Below are 12,476 nucleotides of genomic sequence, written 5' to 3' on the forward strand. Positions count from 1 at the left end.
AGAGGAGCTCTGACTCCACAATCCACCCTGAATAAACCAATAAGGTAACAGTCGAGCTCAGACAATAAACAAGCGCTTCTCGGGAGGCAACCCGAGTACTAACGATTTTAAATTATTTAAATTTCATTTTTTTTACATTTTGGTCACTAACAGAGTATTTGAACAACAGGTTCCCAACTCTACACGGTCGATTACACGGTTGTGCTTAAGGCCATGTGACAAACACGGACGAAAACACGACCGTGTGATATGGCCATGTGAAAATAGGGTAAAAGTTATCTTTCCCAATACTGGATGCGATAAGTGGCCATGGCTGTGCGACATGGCCATGGTCGAACCTGCCAAAACAGCGTACACCCGTGTCTAGTACCCGTGGTCAAACCTGTTAGATTGACACGGGCGTGGGTCTACATACACAGGCATGAGAGAAGCGAACAACGCCAGACACGACCGTGCAACACGACCGTGTGACGACATCTCACTTCACGATCCACACGGGCGTGTGAACCGGCCGTGCCACTTGAAAAAAATAAAATAAATAAAAAATAAAAAATAAAAAATAGATTATCAATTTTATTTTATTTATTTTTGAAGATTCTTTTGTTTTTAAAACGGCTTATCTTTATGATTACTATCAAATTATTCCCCCAATTATCCTTTTATCCTTTAGAATTATGTTTGTCCTCTAGTTGTATTTCCAGCAATTCACTTTCGCTAATCCAGGAATTTCATCCATTTTCAATACAGGAAGTTTCACTTCTCTCCCTATCTTATTTTTATTCTAATATCTATCTTTGTACATTGAGGGCAATGTACATCTTAAGTGTGGGGCGGGGGTATTTATTTCATTATCAGAAAAATCCCTAAATAACTGTCTTGTTCTATAGAAAAGCTCTCATATTATATTTAGGATAAATTTTGATTGATTTCTGATTTTAATTGATATATCTTGAATTAAAACATAGGCATTTATGCATTGATTTTTTAAACTTTAAGACATTAGAGAATCAAGCATGATAAGTTGATTTTTAAAAATTTAAAATTTTAGGTTGTTTCCCAAAAATTTAGGTATTACTTTGTGTTGGGATTCACAAGTTTTAAACATCAAAAAGCCATAATTTTTGTGAGATTTTTGAGCCTTTTGAGTATCTATTAATTCTTTCATGCTCACTTTTATTATTCCTTTGAGTGCATCAGTATTGAACTGTTACTCTAGAACTTGCTTGATTATGCATGTCGAGACCTCACTATTTGATTTGATATGTCAAAATGATTAAGGCACTTAGGATTAACCCACTCGTGCCATGAGAAGCCTACCTCCACAATTAACCCCTAGTAAACCCCCTTAAGCCTAACAAGCCATTTCTTGTATTACCCTTAATATTAACCCTTAACCCATTATTGCTGAAATCCCCTAAATTAATCCCTATTTTTGTCGAGATGTGAGTTGAATAAATTGCTTAGCTATGTCTTGTTCTTAATAGTTAGTCTATGTTGTTTAATTTGTTCTTAAAAAAAAAACCATGTATACATATTAGTAGTGATCTTTTGTTTGTAAGCTTCAGTATTTAAATTCCATAGTCTGAGAAAAACTCTGTTGTACGCAAGTGATGATTAAAATTTTTTTCTAGCTAGGTAATTTTTCGATTCAATCTTGATTCTAACCCTTTCTTTCAGCTTGTGACCACACCCCCTAACCAAGCCTCATTACAACCCTCTAAAGACTTTTTGATTGATGTATAATCTTAAATTATAGTGGTGGAGATTTGATTTTCATGCAAGCCTATGGTAATGACTTTTCATTATTGACTATTGAGTGCTTCATTTATTGTCCTTAAACACCTCGAGTGATTTGAGTGAATCTTTAGTAAGGATGTGAAACTCTATGATATTCTGAATCAAAGGTAATTACTTAGATGAGGGGAGACACCTATGTTTGCATGATTGAATACTCAACTTGGAATGTTCGAAACTTTTATGTTCTTTTAGTTGAAGTCTCAATGTATGATTACCTATGTATTATTTTGAGATATTATCGATATAAATTATAAATTGAGAAGAATTTATTTTGATTATGAGTTGAGAATTTTGCTTGGGGACAAACAAAATTAAGTGTGGGGGTATTTGATAAACCGTAATTTATACATATTTTTACCCCATGTTTAATGCATTTTATGGATGATTTTCCATTAGAATTGGTGAATTCGATGCTCCTAATGCTTTAATTTCATGTCTTATACTTAGGAAAGCATAGGAGACCAAAAGGAACAAGAAACGGGCCAAAAACGGAGAAAATGGGCCAAAGTACGAAATCAACACGGCCTGGACTTCCTCACACAGGTAGCGCACACAGCCGTGTCAATTTGGAAGAATCGAAGCATGACTCACATGGGTATAACACACGCCCATGCCATTCTAACAGGCTCGAACACGGCCTGAAATAATAGCACACGGGCGTGTCCCTGCCAAGCCCAAGTTGAGTCCAATTCGGAAAAGGCTAATTTTAAGGGCTCTTAGGCATTCCAAAGCCTATACATACACCCTAGAGGAGAAAGAAAAGGGAGACGGAGAATAGGGGGTAAGGAATTACTCCAAGAAAGCCGATTGATCCATCTCAAAAGTTGGATTCATCATCAAAGCTGAAGATCTCTCCTCAATTTCCCCTTCAGGAGTTTTGGGTTTTCTTTATGCTTTTTATTCTTTAATATTCTGAGATGTTTTCTTATTTAGTTATGAACTAAATCCCATAAATACCTAAGGGTAATGAAACCTAAGACGAATCTTGTTATTATTTTCTAAATTGTATGACAAATATTTAGCTTGTTCTTAATTATGTGTTCTTAATTCTTGTTTTGATATCCCATGATACTAATTTAAGATAAGCTCTTATTTAGAGGAGGAATATACCCTGTCTAAGAGTATATTTGTCATAATTAGGCGAAGTTTATTGCGCGCCTACACATAGGGTGATAAGATTTTTCCGGATTAGGGTGAAACCTAATAAGGGGATCCATATATCGAGTTAGTGCAACCCTAGAGTGTTAATTAGAGAAAGGTCTCAATTATTCAATCTAGGGATTAGACGTTATTAGTCTTGAATAGGGATAATAACATAACTTAGGGATCTCTACAGAACAAGTTAAATGAATAAATCGTTCGGTTCGGAGCCAGAATAACAAGTACAGTCTAGGTGGATTTTTCCTTAGGTATTGTCTCAATTCAATCGATTTTCCCAAAAGTAATTTCCCAATTCCATTCGCTGTGAATTCTTATGTTTAGGCAATTAGTTAGTTAAAAACAAAACCTCTTTATTCTTAGGCTAGATAATAAAAATACAGCCATTACTAGTACCTTTAGTTCCTTTGGGTTCGACAATCCGGTCTTGCTAAAACTATACTACTGTTCAATAGGTACACTTGCCTACATCGCAATAATAGTTAGTTTCAAGAACGATTAATTATAAATATTTAAAACCTATCATGAAATCAAGCGATCAACAATGTCCAAAGTCCAATTACAACCGAAATTAAACTAATTCCTGGGAGTTCCACAATGCCTGATTACAGTATCTAAAATGTGTAATAAAGTCTCTACCAAGCCTAAATCTCTTGGAACTCTCTTGCTAGGCTCCTCAGCTCCTCAAGCCCAATGATTATCTGCACGAATTGTGAAGATGTGAACTTTATAAAGCTCAGTGAATGTTAATAAAAATAGCTAGTAAATCAACATCCAAATCATGGTTAAATCACATCCAATCAATCACCTATTATCAACCATAATAATGAAACATGCCAATTTAAGTTCCATATGCTTTATCAATATCAAGAATCAATTATTCATCGCTTACAAACATTGAATGATATAACAATAATCACACACAAATATATTGTCATACACTTCTCATGGTTTAATCGAGTGATCATACATCGGATAAACGGATCTCCAAACTCCCACAAATATCAAATACAATCCACTGAATTGAGTGAGCCGAAGCACACGCTCCCTTATAGTGTCTCAAATAACCCAATAAGTGGAGACTCATGCTCAACACTCCCTTATCTACTCCAAACAAATTAGTCCACCAAGAGTCATATGTTCACAATGTCACAAATAAAGGTGAGTACTCACAAATCCTATGGCATGCTAACTATATCCAATGGATCCACCATGCATGTTATCAATATAGTCAGTCAAACATAGTATATAAATTAGTCATTATTGTGCTCAGTTTAATGTGTCAAAATGCTTATGTGTAATATGTAACATAGCCATTTAACATCCAATTAAACCAAGCTTTTCATTTGCCATTTTCCAATGTTCAATTACCAATTGTAACACCAATATGTCATGATCAGAAACTCCAGTAAACATTCTTTACTCATCAATATAATTAGTCTAATTAAATTGCACAAAACCACCTAAATGCTTACTTACCATTATTCAATAAAAATTCAACTCTTGTACATATAATATAAATCTTTCAAAAATCAGCCATTCAACCATAATTAATCAATTGAAATCATCAATAAATGAGGGTCAATTTACCAAATCACCCTTAGAAACACACCACACAATTTATTCTACCACAAACAAGTGATCAACCAGGAAAATTTAAACTTCAGTTCTAGTTAGCTCGGTCCTCTTCAAGATTCAGAGCTTCAACAGAGATAAAGTAGACATCACCACCTTTCCAATGCTATAATAAACACAAATTTTAATTAACTATACTAATTGAAATCCTTTCACAATGATACCTTACCAGATTTGCAACATCAAGTCAAAAACTCAATTCCTTACAAAATCGATCCCTCTAGCCCTCCTAAACACTTTCAATCATCAGTACTAGACCAAATACACTTATACTAAGCATCAATTTCATCTTTAAATCAATTTCACAAAATTCCAAAAAATCAGCTCATGAATATGATAAAATTCGGATTTCTTTTACCTCAAAAATCATGTTAATCCATTTTGAGTTGAAACATCCATTGATTTGTGGATTTCCTCTCAAAATTCAAGATCCACCATTAAAGAACCATGTGTTCTTGGAAAAAGATAAAAATCTTTGAATTGACTCTCAAATCAGGTAAAACTGTTTCTAATCATCATAAAAACAAGTTTAGGATTAAAGATTACCTTTGATTCGTTCTAAATTCATTGATTGAAAATCGTGATTTAAGAAATTTGAGAAATTTCATAATATTTTTGGCTACTTTTGATAATAATTTCAGGTGCATTGAGAGAGTATTTCGAGAAGGAAATTAGTTGGATCTATTCTCTGATAATATATCTTTAAAATCATGCAAAGAAAATGAATTTTAAAGCTCTCTAATCTGATGTAAAATGTGTGAAAATTGGGCTATATGCATTAGTTTTAAAACTAAAACAACCCACCAGAAATTTAAAAATTGGGACATTTGCCTAATGGCCACGACCACATTTCCCTTACTTTGCCATTTAATCCTCTCACTCCAAAATTTTGAATTTTAAGGTTTATTTGTCATATACATACTCTAAATTTTCCTTTGTTTTACAATTAAATCATATTTAATTAATATTTAAATTTTACTCAAATTACCCCAATAAAATTATTTAAAATTTGTTTTCAACCCAAATTGATTATTTTCACTAATAATTTCTTAAAATCTTTAAAGTTATTTTTTGAAAACATATTTTTTAACTTTCGGATTATTGTTTAATTGATTTTAGATGAAATTAATTTCCTAAATTATATTAAAATTACTAGAACCCTTATAAAATCCTAGTTTCATACTCGGGACCCAAAAAATATATCTAAAACTACTAGACCTGATTTAAGGATATTACAACTCTCCCCCTCTAAAAAGAAATTTTATCCTCAAAATTTACTTGAATAGAACAGATACAGATACTAACATTTCATCACTTCTTCCGACTCTCGAGTGGCTTCCTCAGTCTTATGGTTGCGCCACAAAAATTTTACTAAGGGAACCTTCTTATTGTGTAGCACCTTGACCTCTCGATATAGGATCGTAACCAGTTCCTCCTCATATGAAAGATCATATCAAACCTTGATCTCCTCAATAGGAACAACATGAGAAAGACTTCTGTAACATGGAGACATGGAAAACATCATGAATGCGCTCTAGCTCAGATGGCAATAACAAACAATAAACAACCAATCCAATCCGCTCGGTGACCTCATAAGGGCCAATGAACTTCGGATTGAGCTTATCCTTTTACCTAAACCTCAAAACTTTCTTTCACGGTGAAACCTTCAGAAATACCTTATCACCAACCTGATACTCGATGTCTCGACGTCTTAGGTCAGCATAAGTCTTTTTTCGATCAGAAGCAGCCTTCAACTGCTCACAAATAAGTCTCACCTTATCCTCAACCTCCCGAACCAACTCTGGACCAAAGTTCCTTTTCTCCTCCATATCGAACCAACACCAAGGAGTCATACACGTCCGACCATACAGAGCCTCGAACGGTGACATCTTAATACTCTTCTGATAGCTACTATTATTCGCAATCTCGGCTAATGGTAAGTAACGATCCCAGTTATCTCTAAAGTCGATAACACAGCTATGAAGCATAACCTCAAGAATCTGGATCACTCTCTGACTGACCATCGGATTCAAACCCAAAGCCTCATGTAAGATGAGAAAAATTAATCCCATGTAACATCCTGATTTTGGGCCTAGTCGAAACAGTGGTTTTGAGACCACAAATCCAATGAGAAAAATTTCATTTTTATTATATTTTATGGTATATGATTTCACGGAATGATTTCATGAAATTTTCGTTCAAAAATTTCGACGTTTGGGTACTCAATTTGGTTAAAAGGACTAAATTGTAAAAAGTACAAAAGTTGAGTTCTACATGTTAGAAGTGCCTAATTGTTATGAGTTTTTAAATTAAAGGTCCTTAAATGGAAATTAGACCATTTTGAAGTTTTTGGACAAAAATGGACATGGTATGATAGGTTTTTAAAAGTTTTTCATTAAGGGCATTTTAGTAAATTGGTAATTAAATGAATTAAAAATGCCAAAATAAGCCAAATTTGCTCAACTTCTTCCTCATGGCCGAATGTCTCATAAAAAAAACCATGGATAGGGTTTTAAAGCTTTCCAAGCTCATTTGTAAGTGATCCCAAGCCCCGTTTTTAATGTTCTTTACATTTTTGAAGTCCCGGTAACATGTTTTAGCTATTTCTACCATTATTTTGAGCTAGGGTTTGTGTTTAAAAATTTACCCATGAATGATATGCATGTATTTTGATGTTTAATGGTAGAATATGAAGCTTGAAATTGTGTTAAACAACTTTTGCTAAGTGATTTTATGTGAAAACGAGTAAAACGACATAATCGGTAAAAATACCTAATGTTCATAAGTACATGTTAGAGTGAGAATTTGATGTTACCATAGAAGAGAAAAATGATCAGCATGTCATAAAACATAAGAAAATAGGATGAAGTTTAATTTCTGAACCTTGGGGCAAAAGTGCAAATATGCAAAAGTTTAGGGGTCAAAATGCATATTTGTAAAAATATGATTTTTTGACCTGTATGAATAATGTGACTAATTATTAGGCTAAATGTGATATTATAGATCAAGGAAATTGAGATTCGAGCTTAAATCGGGAAAATACAAGGTTATGGACTAAAATGGTAAATTGTCGTTTCTGGGTCGAGGTAAGTTCGTGTGTTAATAATAATGCAATACCATGCATGAATTGTAATTCTTTATTGATATGGCATAAATTGTATGATTTAACATGTTTAAGAGATGTTGATGGATGGTATGTATGATATGGAAAAATGTAATGCTTGTTGTGTCATGTGAAATTGAATGGCAAATTATTGTTACATGAATTGAGTGTTAAATTACTATTACCTGGGTTGTATGAATTTCTACACAGTTGTAATGTGTGATTAATAATGACATGATGATAAATGTCCCAGTTGAGGTTAAAAGGAAGTTCGATGGATAAACCATGATTTACATGTGACTTGAGATCCTGCATGTGTTGCAGAAAAGGATTTAGCCAGGACGGGTAATCCGTTGATCTTAATTATGAAAATGATCTAGCCCGGACAGGTGTTCCTTTGGATGATCAAGCCTCTCGAAGAATATATGTGCATTGGATTTAGCCCAGATGGGTAATCAGATTAGGGTCTGAATTTAGCTTGGACTGACAATTTAGATCCGAACTCAGTAAGGGTGTTTATCATAATAAGGGATTTAGCCTGGATTGGTAATCCCGACATCACCTTATCAGTTGATATTATGGGGGATTTAGCCTGGACTGGTAATCCCACCGTAAGATGTGAGGTTCGCAGGAGTGCATACATGAAATGATCATTCTTACGAATTGATGGTAAATAGATAATCTATCAGAATTTCCTAGAAACTCAACAGAATTAATATGATGTTTATCAATGAAATGATAAATGATGAGCTCTTATAAGACAAATTTATATGTGCATTGTCATGAGACTAATTTGATGATTGAGTGCATGTGATAGGGAATTATCCTATACTTGGAATGTATGACTAAGTGTGCCCATGAGAAATAATAACTTTTATATTGAGCTCCATTGGAAAAAATGAGTAAATGATCCATGAAATGGTAAGTTCATGATAGTTGGAAATGATCTTATGATAGTGATCATTATATTGTACCAAAACAGATTTAGATAGTAACATTGGTTCGAATTTGAAATTCCACTAAAAATAGTGGAAATTGAGTTAGAAGCTTAATAAAATATGAAATTAAATCTTAATTAGTCTAGTTTCAAATAAATGAAACGGTGAAAGCAAAAGAATTCTGTATCATGAGATATTTGAATTCTTGTGAGACAGAGTCGGAGTGATTCCAACCTCCCCTATCTCAACTTTGGAAAATCACTAGAAATTGTAAAAAAATAATTATGAGTTAAAATTAATATTACTAAAACCCTTAATGCGTCTACTTTCATGAAAAAGAGACAGGAACATTATTCGAGTCTTGTACTAATAGATAAATAAATTTTAGTGAAGAAAGGTTGAAGCTGTCAAATAGCAAAAAAAGGGAGACTTTGAATAATAAACTTACTTATTGGATAGACCAAAAATTCTAAACATTTTATGATAAGAAGAGAAATGAGTCTAGCTTATGGGAAAATTAACAGATCTTAATTTTGAGTTCTGTAGCTCCGGATATAAATAATTTAATGCCTGTGACTCAGGAAAACAGCTTAGCTGGAATTTGAATAAATAGAAAGAATATGAAAATAGCATGTTATCGCATTGCTTATTATTTTCATGCGAGCTTACTAAGCTAAAACTTACTCCCTCCTTTCCATTTCTTTTAGTTTTGTCAGGTCAGCTCAGGGTTGGAGATCGTCGAAGGCAGCATCACACTACCGAGTCATTATCCTTGGAGTACTGGCATGTGTACGTGAAATGTTTTTATGCGAGTGGCATGTATAGGGACTTAGTTTTTCTATGATGACTATTGTTGTGATTAGCCAAAGGTATTGGTTTATATTGATTTGTTGTTTATAGCCATGAGATGTGGCTTATAAAGATTTTTGCTTGTAAGTCTATTTATCCATGATATGTGTTAATGTCTTGTGATGTAGTTATGTGATTGTGCTTGTTCACTATGTATGAGAAGTATATGACATATGTACATGATGAATGTCACTTAAATCCTGTATGAGTGTGTATGTAAAGATGACAGAAAGGCTAGAAAATTAGCCTACGTCTTGACCACACGAGTAGAGACACGGGTGTGTGTCTCAGCCGTGTGGAGGACACAGCCTCTGGCCATGGGTGTGTGCCTTGGCCGTGTGCCCTTAAACAGTTGTTGACGTCATAAACAGAGAGTTACACGGGCTGAGGATATGGGCGTGTCCCAAGCCACACGGACGTGTCCGACCACACGGCCCAACCCACATGGGCGTGTGACTCTCCAAAGCTAGAAAATTGGTTAAGTTGCCCAAAGATTTTCAAAGTTCTTGACTTAGTCCCGAACCACCCCGATGTATGTTATAGGCTTTGAAGGCCTGTATAAGGGACAATATGCATGTGTTTGAAAAGTTTTAATTTTGGGCAAAATTTGGTAACCCAGTTTTGTATGTTTGTGAATGTTTAAGTCCGATAACACCTCGAACCCTATCCCGGAGTTGGATACGGGTGAGGGGTGTTACATTCCAGAATCTCGAAGTAAATTGTGGATCTCGGTCTGATATGATCAAAACAGGAACTCTATGAAGACAAATGGAAACACGAAAATATGCACACTTTTTCATGCCCTTTTTAACTTAAATTCATGAAGTTTCGGTAAAATCCTTGTCGAAAAATATATAATTTTTATAAAATAATTAAATTGCAATCAAATTATTAACATGTTGAATTTTAATTAATTTTATATTAAATTTTGATTAATTTTGATTATTTTCAACAGATTTGCACAAAGAGCAAAAAATGGCTCGGCAGACACTACTAGAAGCACAAAATCGAGAAGCAATTTTGGAGCATCAAGGCAAATTAATTTTTCAGCCTAAGACGGTCCAAATTATGAATAGTAATTCATAATATAATTAATTTTAATTTTATTCCAATTTAATTTGGGTTAAATAAATTATTGTTAATTAATTATGAAAAGGGCCTAGTTGAGCTGAACCGATCCAGCCGAGCATTGGGCAACCCAAAACCATCCTACATGCTGAACCAATTAGCTTGTTTGGCTGATTATTTGGCTTGAGAAATAACCCTTGAAGACTCCTTCAATTTGTATTGAAACCCCTCCACTATATATGCCTTTCTAGATTTGCCCTTACCTTAAAATAGCAAGTTTGAAACCTTTAAACTTGCCACGTGTGGCCGGCCATGGGGGGACTCTATGGCTGCTGATTTTTGCTATTTTTAGCAGCCATCTCAACCTATAAATACCTCCTTGGCTATTCACTTCAAATAGATATCAAAACCCTCTCATCCTTTCACTTCTCTCTCACTTTCTCTCTTCAATCCCCTTCATTGTTCTTCATTTTCTTCCCCATTCCCTTCCCGATTTCACCTCTTGAAAAAGAGTCCTTCAACCACCACTTGGAGTAGCATTCAAGTCCTTCAAACACCAAATTTGATTCTTATTCCTTATCCTTTTTAATTTTATTGTTGTTGTTATGAACATGTCTACGAATATTTGTGATGTTGATATGTTTAATTTAATTAATATGGCTTAAATTTAATTCGTGTTAGGTTGATTGCATTTTGTCCACTTAATGTATTAAAATTGTGTTTGTGTTGTTATAGGCCTTGGTAAGACGTTTGGTTAAGTAAAACCATGACTAAGTTGTTCTTGCATTATAATTGTAAGGTAACTAATGAATTAATTATTTAAACGGATTGAAATTGTAATTAATTAACACAATACTTAACCAGTGCATGTTTAATCATCTAAGGTAGTTGAGGGTTAAATTAGCAACGGTTTCTAACGATACATTTGTCTTTCATAAATTGCAAGATTATCGTGATTAAACTGTTCCAAGGTAGAAATACATTGTTACCTCACGTAATCTTTTATGTGCTTATGAGATTGAATTAATTGTTTGAATTGGCATAGAGATATGTACAAGAGATTATTTTAATTTCACATGTATGTGAATTAACACATTTGCTTATTAAAATTTGTTTAATCAGTTGAATTGACATAGAAATATAGTCAAGAGATAAATAGATTTTGGTAGGTGAGTATGTTCATAAGTTAGCAAATTACCGAGTTGCCGTGAATTTATTCGTAACAACATGAGCATGGGTTTAGTAATTCTAAGTTAAGAAATGTAATTAATCTAACACAATTATGTCATCTTGATTAAAATCATCTTTTGAAATCGTGCATTGAAACTTTTATTTTCTTTTTATTTATTTTACTTAGTTAAGATCTTTGTTTTTAATCACCTCCTCTTAGTTAAGATCTTTGGTTTTAATCACCTCCTCAAATCAAAATATTTTTCTTCACCAAAGTGTTTTTAATTGCATTCATAAATAATTCTTTTCACAGTCCCTATAGGTACGATAACTCAACATTTACTTGTCACTTTATTACTTGTTGCGATTGTTTACACTTGCACATTTTTTGTCATTCCAATGATCAATCTCTCAGATGTAGAGCTCAGCTAACTAATGCAGGCTAAAAGTCGTAAGGACCGGAAAAAAATGTGCAGACTTCATAAATCTATCCACAATCACCCAAATTGAATCCTTACGTGTCGGAGTCAAAGGCAAATCCAAAATGAAATCCATCATAATTCACTTCCATTTCCACTCCAAAATATAAATAGGTTGAAGCAAATTCGATGGACGCTGATGTTTAACTTTCACCCTCTGACAAACCAAACATCTCACAACAAAGTAAACAACATCCTTCTCCAACCCAGGCCACCAATATAGAACCCAAAGATCTTGTTACATCTTATTCCCACTGGGATGCATAGAAAAATGATTTC

The sequence above is a fragment of the Gossypium arboreum genome, chromosome 3, assembly GCF_025698485.1.
Source record: "Gossypium arboreum isolate Shixiya-1 chromosome 3, ASM2569848v2, whole genome shotgun sequence".
Classification (NCBI taxonomy): Eukaryota; Viridiplantae; Streptophyta; class Magnoliopsida; order Malvales; family Malvaceae; genus Gossypium; species Gossypium arboreum.